Below are 12,693 nucleotides of genomic sequence, written 5' to 3'. Positions count from 1 at the left end.
TATGATGCATAACGACGCTCAGAGCATGCCCTAGAGGCGAACCCCTTGTGCTCTTCACTCTTTTTAAAGGGCGTACGTGTTGCGAGAATCAAACAGAAGCTACCTTGTTAGCTCTTGTCTTAGGCAAACACAGTTATGTTTGGTTAATACAAAATAATTTAATTAAGTAATAACAATTAGGGTTTTCATTGACCGCTATGTAATTATCACACTGAAGAGCTAAGAAACCGGGATTATATATATATGCTGTCCATCGCCGTCAAATACAGGCGACGTTTACGTGCTTGGCGCAACTACCCTTGGGCTACGAAATTATACCAAACCTAATTTTTCGGCAAACGTGTCGAAGGACATCCTCGTTTTATTTAGTAAGAGAGTGCAACGCGCTCGCACTCTAAAATTAACCACTTGCTTCCAGTTTTTAACATCAACATATTCGCTCAACAAGATAGCACAAAAACTTATTTGAGTGCATTATCATTTAAACAACGGAACCAAGATAAAAATAACCATTGATAATGACATCCACAGGGTCTTCTTAACGCAGCTTCATGAGCGGGACTTGCTTTGAGGTAACTTTGCTTTCCACTTTAGCAAAACTTACCTGTGAAAAGACGGTATAGCTCACGGACTTGTGTCTTCCAGTCCATGAGTTTATTGCTGGTTTGCTGCCAGGGTCTGTGCACGCCAGTTCAACGCCGTCGCCATTTTGCTATGATCTTCAGAGCGCCCAGTGCGAGCAGCGGCAGCTTCGTCATCAGTGACGCAGCCGTGGGTGCGTGCCTTCATCAAGACAGACGGGTACGCACACACACAGTAGTCCCACCTATAGCATTGTCTCTCGGTTTATTACTTCCTTTTCCCGAAACATTATACATAACAAGCTTGTTCCTCATCTTCTCACCACCTCCTTTCCTTTTTTTTTTTGCTCATTTTTTTTTATCCCTTGAACGCTTGCATATGATTGCTGAAGACCTAGAGTGAATCAAAGCTGCGGGAGCATCCACTCAGCCTGTAGGCACCCGTCGATGCGTCACCCTTGTATTAAGCGTTTGCGGCAGGAACCAGTTGAACAGTATACGCGAGCGCAGACTAAAGTGGCATTTGTATCAGTCGGCTTGCATCCTTTTGTAAAATGAAAATAAAAATGCATCCCATTGTTGAACAGTGGACCAGCGCAGGCAGTGTTTACGGTTTCATCTTGCTTCTCCACACGTATGCGAAGTGTTCAGCAATGGCCTCTCTGAGTGCTTAAAAGATTCGCACAAAAGTGCAGGCCGGCTCAATTATTATTTCACGTACCGGTCTCGACTGATGCTCATGCGCGGTGACATTTCTGGAGTTCTTTTTTTTTTTTTACGCGTGTCGCTACAGTGCATGTCCGAATCTGTCCCCACGAAAGTTAAGCTGAGATGAAGGACGTTGACCGAGACAATTCTATTGTGTGTGTACGCTTTCAGCGTTAGTAGGGTGACTGCAACCGCAATTCTATCGAAACGCTTAGCTTTCAATACAATCTGACAGCCTCGCTGGTCTGCCTTGTTGCAGCGGAAAGAGCGTCTTTGAATCTGCTGTGCGATGATTAGACGGCCATTTCCTCGTGACACTTACTTAAGATAGGAAGCAAAAAATAAGAACGTCGTAACGCTTAGGTACTTGAGCGACGAGTCCTAATAACGAACCCGTACTTTGTTCAGTTCATTTAGTGCACCACCGAAACGGGACTGCGCACCAAGTCAACAGAAGGCACCCGTGCCCTAAAAGATGCGCTTCAGCGGATATGAAAACAACAATAAGTAAACAACGTAACCGGATGAATGCTGCCCCTTTTTTTCTAACTCGCTGGCTGCGTGGACACTTCAGCGTCATCTGAACTCGTTATAAGCTCATGCACGTCTCCACTAGCGGCGAACATCGACGGTGCATATGGTTGTGTGAGTGCTCGCGCAGCCGTGACCTTTTTTTTTTCACCTCTCTCTCTCTCTCTCTCTCTTTCTTTCATTTTGTTTTGTTGCAAACTCGTTCGATATAGTTGCCATTCTATTTGTAAACATTGGTTCTATAGAGCTCTGTCAATAGGTAACTCTGAAAAAACGCACCGTGCACACAGCGTTCTCTCTCTCTCGCTTAACATTCAATTAACAAAAAGGAAAAAAGAGGGAACTCAGGGCTGCGTTCAATGCCCCAGACGCCAGCGGTGCCTGCATGTCTGCGCCACGTCCGGTGTGCGCAGCTTAAGTGACGACGGGTCTGTATACAAGAGGGCGGCTGAACGATACAGCAGTAGCTGGCTGGCTGCGTTGTGATTGACGCGGTTCATCGAGTGGGTTAAAAAAAAGCAATAACAAAGTGTCTCGGTGTTGACGACACGTTACAATACAACGTGCGCGCACACACAAAAGAGTCAAAACACAGTGCAGGCTTCGTGGTTCCGTCGTCACTCTATCCTTCTACAGTTATCTCTCCGACGCAGTTCAGTCGTGGCTCAGGCCGAAGACCGGGAGATTGAACGCAGCCTCACAGTTTGATTCAACACGCTATAGCGGTGGATATAACTATACGCGTGCCCTCGATTAATCCATCAGACGCTCCAGCACGGTGTCGCGGCGTGCCCGCGAAGCGCCGACCAGAACTGCAACCAGAACGGCGGAGACGGAAACAATGGCACAGTGCCGTCACAGCATATTGAGTCGAAGACATATACGCACTGGTCGAAGCGATTCGAACGATAACACTTCACTAGCATGTAGTAAAGGAATCTTGGGCAATTAAGAAGCATGCCCTTTTTATAAGTGGTTTTGTTTTTCCACTAGAGGCATGATCTCTGCCATCTCGGGTTCGGCCCACAGGTGAAGATTTAGTTCTTTTGTATAAACCAAGTGTTTCCCCTTCATATTTTACGTGCTTGCACGCGCCACCACGCGTCTTGTCATCTCAAGTGTGCCTTACGCTGCGCATTACAAACCATAATGCGTGGAGCTAAACTGCTGTATATGTTAAACTTTTTAGCGTCTCGAGAGCCGACTGTAAGGCTGCCGCATAGTTTAGAAATCGCATAATATTTATAACGAAGAAAATAACGCAACTGCCTGAGAAACGAACCAGCGCTTGAGTTCGAAAGAGAGACTGTGCTCTATTATGCCAGAGCACCGACCTAAAGAACCGATTCGCGTCATGATCTGTAAATAGCGCTGGACTCGCAGCATATCTTAAGCTCGTTTGTACAGCAGCGTTGTATGCGCAGTGAGGTAGAAGACGCAAACTGTAAAATTATAACCATCTCAACTCGGCCTAATACACGGTATGGAAGTCACTTGCGTTGTACGCTTCGTTCTTCTAGCCGAGGATACTAGAGTCAAACAAAAATGTGCCCAGAGCTGCTGACTTCTAGTGTGGTAGCATGCCAGGAGATGGCACTCGGAGTCCTGCAGGACTAATGCTTGACAAGACTGCCTCGACGCCAGCTTCCCTTATTTAGGGTGAACGCATTCATTGCTAGGGTGAGGGCCGCCATTGTTGAGGCTGTAGATAGCGCAGGCGTGTGCTGTTCACACCTAGGTTTCCAAATTTCTACCCGAATTAAGATTTCAACGCTTGATAGAAGTATCGTCCGGCGTCAAGACCCACAGGCGCCGAAAAATGCTGCCACCCACTGCAATACCGCAGTGCCATGAAGCTGCGTCTGGGCACAAATATGGAGAGTGGTCCTAACCCTGAACGGCAGAGACGGCGTTAATGGGTATCAAGGCACCCTATACGTGTGAGGAACGCGTTATCAGTTGTGTCGAGCACCGTTCGAGGAGAGCGCCTGCAATTCAACGCCAAGCCAAAGAGTCGCAGTTCTGGTCGAGTGCCTGAGTCCGCAGCGCGGCGCTTCCTCGCGAGCACAGCGCCACCGCGCGGACGCCCCTGGCCGTCGAGAGCACGGCGGCGGCAAGTGGCATTAACTGCCGCCAAACGAAGCGCGCCGAACCGACACGCCCATTACGCCTCTATATAGATTATAACGCACCCTCGAAGGAACAACAAGACTTCAATGAACAAACGGAAACAGCAAAAACTATACATAGTATACTATACAAGATCTCTTTCTTCGAAAACCTAAAAACATGGAAAACAGGCTGCGCGTGTGCCCACTTGGTTTCCTGTTTTTTTTTTCTTTTTTCCCCTCCGCAGTATAGAGTTATTACCAGTCCATGACACCTGCATTTGTTTATGAATGTGTGAGTGTGTGTTCGTTTTTTTTTTCTTTTCGTCCGGCTATGCGCATGCCGGTCTGTCCTCGTGAAGTGTCGTCGTCGTCTTAAGCCTCGCGTCACCTCACCCTCTCTCACTCGGGGCTGAGAGAGAAGGGAGACTGCGGTGACAGAGGGCGAGAAGGTTAACAGTACTGCATGTTGCTTCGCACGCGAATGCACGCACACACACGCACACTCAGTCACAGCGAAAATTTGTTTGCCACGCACACACACAAACACACCACCACTACCACCACCACCATCACCACCACCACCATAGGGAAATCAGGTACTCATAAATGGACGTATGGCTAACAAATCTCACAAGCAGATGATGAAAATCTTTTTTTTTCTGTCCTCCTGTCGCTCGATCGATCATCTCTCACTCGATTTTCTTTTCACCCAGAACAAAAATGAAGAAAAAAATTACAGTCTAGCGCGCAGGCGCACGCACGAAAAGCGAAAAGCCGGGTCGTCTTCTACTTCGGAAAAAGAAAAAAAAAACGCATCGTCGTCGACATCACTGCTGCGATGCCCGGGGGCGCGGAAATGGCGTTAATCCGTCCGTCCGCCTGTCCCTCCTTGTTGTGTCGCTGTGTTTCTGTTTTGTTTCTCCTATCGCGCACAAGAAACGCGCACGCACGCACACACACACAGCCGCCGGCGCACGTCTTGACAGTCGCTGCGTTGTCTCCTCTGTCTCGTCTTGTTTGGATGTTGTCGCTAGCGATGGCACTTGCGTCCTTCGCTGTTCTGCCGAGTTGCTGATGGCAACGTGACGTTGATGTGCTTAACCAGTCGCCCTGGTCGTATACTCTCCTGGTTTTTGGCTGCCTTGAAGTTTTCTAGCCAGGAATGAACGCGCCAGAACAACAACAACAAAAAAAGGATGTTTCACTTGGTGTGTCGACCCCACGGATGCTCGACTCGCTTATGAAAAGCTTGAGTTACTCGACACGATTCAAACCAAGTTCTGTTCTAAATTCTCTTGTCTCCTCCTTCGTGCCTTAGCTTCTACTTTAGGGACTCGTTTTGTGTCGGCAAAGAACTGGAGTGCACGATATACTTGCCATGAACATAAAATAAAAGAGAACATTGAAATTTGTTTGCTTGCTCACAATGACCTCTCAACTGCGAGAATACCGCGCATTCGGATAACCCGTTCGCATGCTGCTTAATTTTCTACAGCGACCGCCTCAAGTGAAGGCCCCGCATTCCTGAAAAAGCTCGTCAGAAAAATTTGGGAACGGAACGACTTGAACAAAGCAGCAAGCGACACAAAGAAAAACTGTGTGTACAGCCGCATGTAGTTTTAGTACACAAGGCACGGCTTCTCCATCGCGGTGTGACGTCACAATTTACACTGCCTCGCTTTACTACCGAATTCCTGCAGCTTGGTTCGTGACGCGCCGATTAGTGTAGCTCAGACCGCTCTCTGTTCCGAAGTACCCACGCTCTTTGCGAAAGTCGTACGTGGTACACCGTGCAGTACACTGTGCGAAAAGTGTACACGCAGGATGTATTTTCACTCCGGCGATGTTGTCCATTCTAAACTCGCCGTGGGTTTTATCTGCGCTCATTCTGCGCTTTGATTCCGAATGACTCGAAGAGCGTGCTTATTGTGGTGGTTGCTTGCATAATTCTTTGCCGATAAGCGCTCTTGCACACCTTTATGAGCAGTCTGAAAGCATTTGCAGCCTCTTCATAGAGGACAGTTTAGTTTCTTCAGGGCTGCATACGGGACAGGTCGTTAGCTCGAGAATATTCTCCTTGGCGGAATCTACGGCTATACGTGGAGGATGGTAACTGCCCTTCTTATCTCCCCCCCTCCCTCTCTCTATCTCTCTCTCTTTTTATCTTGTTTCTGACATCCAGACATTTCGCAGACTCGTGGAGTTTGATCATATACTATGTTCCGCAGTCTCGGGTGAAGTCTATTTCAGACTTGTTTAGAAACAGAAGCCAAGGTCAAACGACAAGCATAAGCTCGAAGCAGGCTGAAATTCAGAGCTGGCCCAAAAGTTTTAATCTGTTTTCCATCCGGAATTTCGATGGCGGTGAGCGAACTCGTGAACACGCAAGGTGTAGCTTGATTGGATTTGATTAAAAAAATTTAACGCACGAAAGTTGCACGTTAAGCTGCGAGTAGCGCTGTAGTCGAAGGATATGGATTAACTTCTACCACCTAGAATCCGTTTACGTCGTACCTTTGTGTCTCATTGGCATACTTTGTCAGAAGGCGGACTCAAAGAATTCCCTTCCTGGTGCTTTCATGTTTTCTTATTAGCAAATGAACCTTTTAAATAACGTAGCCGAAGAAAGGCGGAAAAGAAGAAATAAAAACTGTCACGGACACTTTTTCCCGTGGCATGAATGTGAAGGCTACTTTGTAACAATGCACCGCCGTAGTTGTGCAACACTGTACCCCTGTAGGTAGGTGGGCAAAAGAAGAGCGTCGAAGAATACGGTCGTACAATTTTAGACTGCGCAATGTCCTCGTTTACAGTAAACCCGGGAAATGCCCCAGCGCCACTCGGACTACCGCGCGCGTCGCACAAAACGCGCGAAAAAGCTCCGCAGCCTTCTTGAAGCAGCGCAATCCTGCAGCCATTTTTTTCCCCCTTTTGCCGCGTTATTCTCGGGCCGATACGAGTCTCTCCAGCGCGACGGCCGAGGCAAGCACGCTCACAATCGTTCCCTCTGTGCACGCCGGTCGCCTTTGTGCGGCCACCGAACGTTGGGTCCGTTTAGGGGCCGCTTCTCTCCGAGCGAGCGGGTTTACTGGCGGGACGGGATTTGGTTGATAATAGAACCTTTCCTCCTTCTGCTCGCGTTATCGCATATTTTCTTCTCTCTTTTAACTCCTTCCCGCCCGCGCATACACGCGCGCTCGCCTACTGCGATCGAGTCACTTCTTTTTTTCCCCCAGTTTTTCCTTCTTTTCCCTATTCCCTGCTCCAATTCTGCTCCTCCTCCCCCAGCTTCTTCCCTTTTTTATGCATCTTCTCGGGGCCTATGCGGCAGCGCCGCCACATTCGGCTTTCTTTTCACTTCGTTCCGCCCTCTGCCTAGGCTTCCCTTTCTCGTGCGGGAGAGAGAGAATAAAAAAGGGGAGCGCTCCTCGTTCGTCCCGCAGACAGGCGCCTTGCCTCGGGAAGAAAAGGGGACAGGAGCGAGAGGCGGCCGCCAACGCCGCGAGCGCGCTGACGTTAACGCCACGGTGACCAATAGCGACGGACAGTGACAAATGGCCAGCGCCCACAGCGCGCAGCCAGTCAGTCGGAGCCGACGCAGCCGCGCGGCAGAAAAGGAACGGCCGGCGAGAAGAGGAGGTAGAAGAAGAAGAAGAAGCAGGGAGGAAGTTCCCGTCGAGCTTCGTTTTCATCCCTAGCCGCCGCCGGGACCGCTTCTTCCATGCATGGTCACTTCCCTGCTCCTTCGTTTGCGCCGCGCAGTGACAGTTATTGTGACACGTCCAAGGAACGACCGCTGGCCTGTCTTCACGTACTCGGGAACGTTCGCGTTTTTTTTTCTTCGCACCTGCGCGCGTTTTGATTGTTGGAAGCTTTGTTTTAACTCCCTCGCATTCACGACGCGCACCTGCGGCCACGGATGTGTACTAAACGTGCACGAAACGTGATCGTGTTTCGGATTGCGCAGCTACGTACGCCGCGCCTTGTAATTACAGTTGTACATGCTGCGAAAATTTCGCACATCGCAACGCAAGGTATGAATTTCACGTGACCAGAGGAAAACGTGCTGGCGCTGCCAGACTGCTGAGATCCTATCACACCGCCGCTTCATTTTAAAAGTGAAGCGAGCTAACAACGCTAGGCATGAAATGATACGACGAGACGCTCCAGCTTGTCGGCTGGGGTACGGATTCGGAGAAGTGATAGTGATAGCACTCAGTAGTTGTCGTCACTTTTGTTGACGTGGCAAATTCTCTCCATTAAGAGCGAAGTCACGAGGATGCGAAAAAATTATCCTGCCAGCCTGCGGGATTGGGTGTACGTGTACCTGCTTCCAGCAGTTTGTCTCAGACCATTGGCGCACCGCTTGCATAGAGAACAGCGGCTGACCCAGCATCCTTCCTCCAGACACCTGTCAGTCACGCAACACCCGTTATTCACCTTGGAGTCAGTGGTGGATTTAAGGGAGGTCACTCGCCCGTCCCCCACCCAATCGACAAATTTTACATAGGAAAACCAGGCTAAACTCTATCTTTTCGAAGAAAAAAAAGTCCTAGAAATGGCTGGTTTAAACGGGACCGTCCCCTCCAAGAGAGACCAATAAATCCGCTCTGTTGGAGTCAGTGTTATGTAAAGAAACTAGGTCTTAGAGCCGTTTACAGAATGACCACCACCGTGTCGCCTGTTAAGCCTGCTTTAAAATGTTGCTCTACTGCCCATATCAACGCCGACACTGACGTCAAACAAGAACCAAGCGTTTAATGCTAAGCGAGCAATGTTTTGCGATGGCCATCAACGGGACAGTAGCGATATCTTCACGTTAAAGTTGTAAGCCAATCGAACCGCGCAGTCATCCACTGAATCCGTCGCCAGTAAGTTGTGCATCGCTAAAAGGGAGAGGAGGGGGGGGGGGGAGATAGCATAAAATTTTGAAGACAACTTTGGCAGAGAAACAAAAATTCCCGGTGCATCAGCTATCGTGAAATGCCTAGGGAAGTCAACGCCAAGGGAAGCTACGAAGGACGACCGGTAGGACAAGTTTGGAAGAGAGGGGGGAGGAAAGAACGCGGAAAATACCTCCGACAAAAAAAAAAAAAAAAGCCTCGCATCGAGGCAGTAACTAATGCTTTGGGGGGCCAATAATACAACTGTTTCAAATAGCTTTGCTGCTAGTAAATAATAACACTAAAAAAATGTACCAAGTGTAGTCACTGAAGTCTGCCTCTGAGTACAGTTTGTTTCTTTGGAAATTCACGTTTATATATTGCACAGAGCGCTGCTTTCTCATTATGAAGCCCTTCGTGAAAAAAAGAAAAAGCAGTCGAACATTTCTGTGGCTAAATATACTTTCACCCTTAACACTGAACGCAGCGTTCAGAGTAGATATATCGTTTGCATTTTGTTTTTCATTGTTCCTTTCGTGTTTCATCATCATCCACGCACCCGGTAAGGGCTTTCTGAGCTTTCTGCTCTGCTGGAAAACGCGACTTTTTTCTTGTCTTAAAACCGCGTACTGCGCGATCGCGCAGCGTCACCTAGCCGAGGTAACGAGCAGACAAGGGTAGGTTGTTAGCGTCCCTCACACGCTAGCCGAGGAAAGTACTGTATGGTACAGTGTTAAAGAGAACACCTCACCGGCACGCAACTGACGACTGTTTTCAGAATACGGGAGCAAACGACACTTTCCGGTTCTCTCTACACGGCTTTTCCACAGACAAATAAGCCGCCTACAGCGCTGCTCTTTCTCATACTGGACAGTGAAGTGAAAGGAACTTGGTTTCTCAAGTACCGCGACTCGATGTTTTCTTTAATGCTGGACGGGGCTGTACATGCGTTCACAAGCGTCGCACAGCGTATATCATTACCCAAGAGCGAGAGAGGGCTCACGGGCGCGCTTCAACTCCCAGGGGTAGGTTCGCGTATGCGTGTGCGTGCGTATGTGCTCCCCGACACTACTTGTAAGTCTGCACGTGTTTCTGTGTGTTTATAGTGAAACGTAAACAAAAATAAAATCGAGAAACAAAAACGGAATACAAATGGCAAGAGTGACCTAGCTTGGAATTCGTCTCCGCCGGTGTTCTGCTAGCCGCTTCCGTCCCGCAGAGCACACGTATGTGTACATATACACATATTACATGTACATACATATGTATACATATATATATATATAGTCGTCTCTTTTTCTCTCCATGCTGGGAGATGGGAAACACAAGAGTCTTGAGCCCTGCAGAAGGCGGCGGCGCTGCCATCTTTTTTCCTTTTTTTTTCCCGTCGCACACGCGGCGTTCTCGGTTCGGGTAGAGAGGAGCGGGCACTCCGGTCCAAACGTGTGGCCCGCACAACTGCTGCTGCCGTTGCTGCTGGCTTCTTCGGTGGCTGAGTGGAGGCACACGGGTCGTCGTCGTCGGTCTGTGTCGCGCGGTGGCATCGGCACTCGTCCCGCGGGTCTCCGGCACAACGTTTTTTGCTCTTTCCTTTTTTTGTTTTTTTTTTCAGCGGCGTTCGCGGCGCGCACTTTGTGTTGTTGGCGGCGTCGCGAAGGAAGCACTGGGATTGGCCCACCTCGGAAAGATGAAGAAGAAAAAAAAAGAGCAAGAAAAAATTCCACGAAGGGTGGTATATCCTCCGTCGTTGTAGTTAGAAGCTTTTCTTTTTTTTTTTTTTTTTGCTTTTCCCCCTTACACTTTCTGCGTGTTTTGCGGTGTATGTGCGTTCACGTGATGGTAGTGTTTCCTGCGCTTTTGCGTCACTTGTCGTGTTTTAAGTACCTCCGCTCATATATCTGTTTATGGAAGTGTTGTCTTTTGCGTTTGCCTCTCTAAATGTTTGGCTTTAGGCCGCTTGATCTGCTATCGTGCTCAACACTATAGAGAACCCCGCCGAGGAGCCGACACTGGCAAATGATGGGACGTGGCTTTCTTGCGCTTGTAATTTCTTACATATTTTTGCTGCTGACGGCGTCATATGATCGTGCTATAGTCGGATACAAGTCAAGAACGAGGCGGCTTTTTCCCTTCAAAGGACCCCCTCCCAGCCAGTGGTGTCGCCCGATTCTCATAACCCTGCTAGCGTGACAGTGCAGGGAGGTGCTATCCCCTGTCATGGAGGCAGGGGACTATCCCCTTTCATCTGCGACTTCCTGCATTGTTACGCCAGCAAGGTGATGAGAATCAGCTGATGCCATTGGCTGAAAGGAAAAGCTGCTACCTTCTTGAGCTGTTTCCCACTATACCTGCGTGGTTCAAACGGGGCGGTATAACAACTTCCTGGTGAATGAGAATCGTATAAGGATGTCTACATACACTTCGTTTTACTTCTGCTTTTACGGTGGCTTTATTGTGCATATTAAGAAATTCCTTTTGTGAAAATTCTGCAGTTTCTGAGCTTTACCGCGAGCCTCGAACACGAGTGAACTGAAACCGTGCTTAAAGAGACTGTGCTTGGCGCATACTAAAGATAAGGATTACGGACAGTCGTAACGGAATCCCCGTACACGTTCGGGACAGAGGTCGCGAGGCTTGAGTCCCGCTCGACGCGCTGCTGGGGAAGCAGATGAACGGAAACTTTGGTTTCATTTGGTTTTAGGGACACTGTGAAGAGGAACGGATCAAAAACTGCAAATAATCAAACGCATCGCTCCTCCCGATTGCTCAAAACAGGAGAGGTGCGTCTCGAGCCAAGCTGTAGACCCTGCTGGCCAAGTGGCAAAACAAGGTCTCATTCCCTTCACCTCTTTCTTCCCTAACCTAAAGGCCCATTGTACCCTAGTGTACCCTGCAGCAAAGAAAGCCGATTGTCTAAAATTTTTCTTTTTCCATTGAACGTGAGACGGGCATGATCGGCGGGGTTCTCTAACGCCTGGCTCCCTTCCGGATTTTAGTCTCCCTCTTGTGTATGTGTCTTCCTTGCTTTTCGAGTGTGTGCTGTGTGTGTGTGCCCACGAGTGGGTGGTGCGCTCTGGTGTGCGTGCCGGAAACCCGGAGAGGCTCGCGCACCGGGTGTGTGTATGCAAGAGGCGGCGTGCCGTGGTGGTGGCGGGCTCGTTGTTGCTGTCGCTCGGTGAGGGGGGACGTCGTCCCCACCACGGCTGGGGCCGCCGCTGCCTTCCTCGGCTGACGCCGGAGACGCGGGGGCCGGCCTACGCTGGTCGTCCTCTCTTCACGTGCCGGCCCTGCGTCGGAGAAGGAACACACGCCGCTGCAGTTTGAAACCACGCCTGTAGGTTTGCAGTCCACCACGAGAGTTTAAAGAGCGCTGCCGAGCATTGGTGCTTGTATCGGCAGCGAATCTCCAATCCCGGCGAGTGCTGCTGACAGCTGCGCCACTGCTCGTAAGGGCTCTCTCCGTGGCCACGGTTACCATGGGCTGGAAACTTTTGACAGAGACTGCGTATTTCCGTCAGTCCGTCCTTTCATCATCAACTACCCTCCGTCACTGTTAATCCTGCAGTCAGATAGCTGTCGTACAGGGAAACGATACCGTTAAGGTGGGGAAACGAGGGGGGGGGGGGGGGGGGGGGGGGGCAGCTGCCGAAGTTTATTGTCAGATATGTTTCGAAAATGGTTGGATATGCAGTTGTTAGTTATGGCAAATCAAACTGTTGCTTATTGATGCCGGTGTCTGGGAATTCGCAAAAACATTAATTGCTCTGCCAGAAGAAATTAAATACAATGCAGAAGCTCAGTAAGCAGAAACTGAAGGCCTTGCAGCGTGAAAAGTAGTTGTGTACCGCTTGAACTCTGAGAATGAATAGCACATGCAAG

General features: G+C 49.4%; 1 protein-coding gene across 1 annotated transcript in view; it reads right to left on the bottom strand.

Moving 5' to 3' along the window:
- Positions 1 to 829: 829 nt before the first annotated feature.
- Positions 830 to 12,693, bottom strand: part of Mid1 (calcium-permeable channel component Mid1) — a 141,134-nt gene continuing 129,270 nt past the window's right edge. Inside the window, exon 4 of the mRNA XM_089544936.1 lies at positions 830 to 12,101. The gene's annotated coding sequence lies outside the window, so the exon portion shown is untranslated. The remainder of the gene's footprint in view (positions 12,102 to 12,693) is intronic.

Source organism: Amblyomma mixtum, chromosome 5, assembly GCF_055824585.1.
Source record: "Amblyomma mixtum isolate Tamu chromosome 5, ASM5582458v1, whole genome shotgun sequence".
In the NCBI taxonomy this organism is placed as follows: domain Eukaryota; kingdom Metazoa; phylum Arthropoda; class Arachnida; order Ixodida; family Ixodidae; genus Amblyomma; species Amblyomma mixtum.
This window is presented reverse-complemented; position numbering and strand designations above follow the sequence as displayed.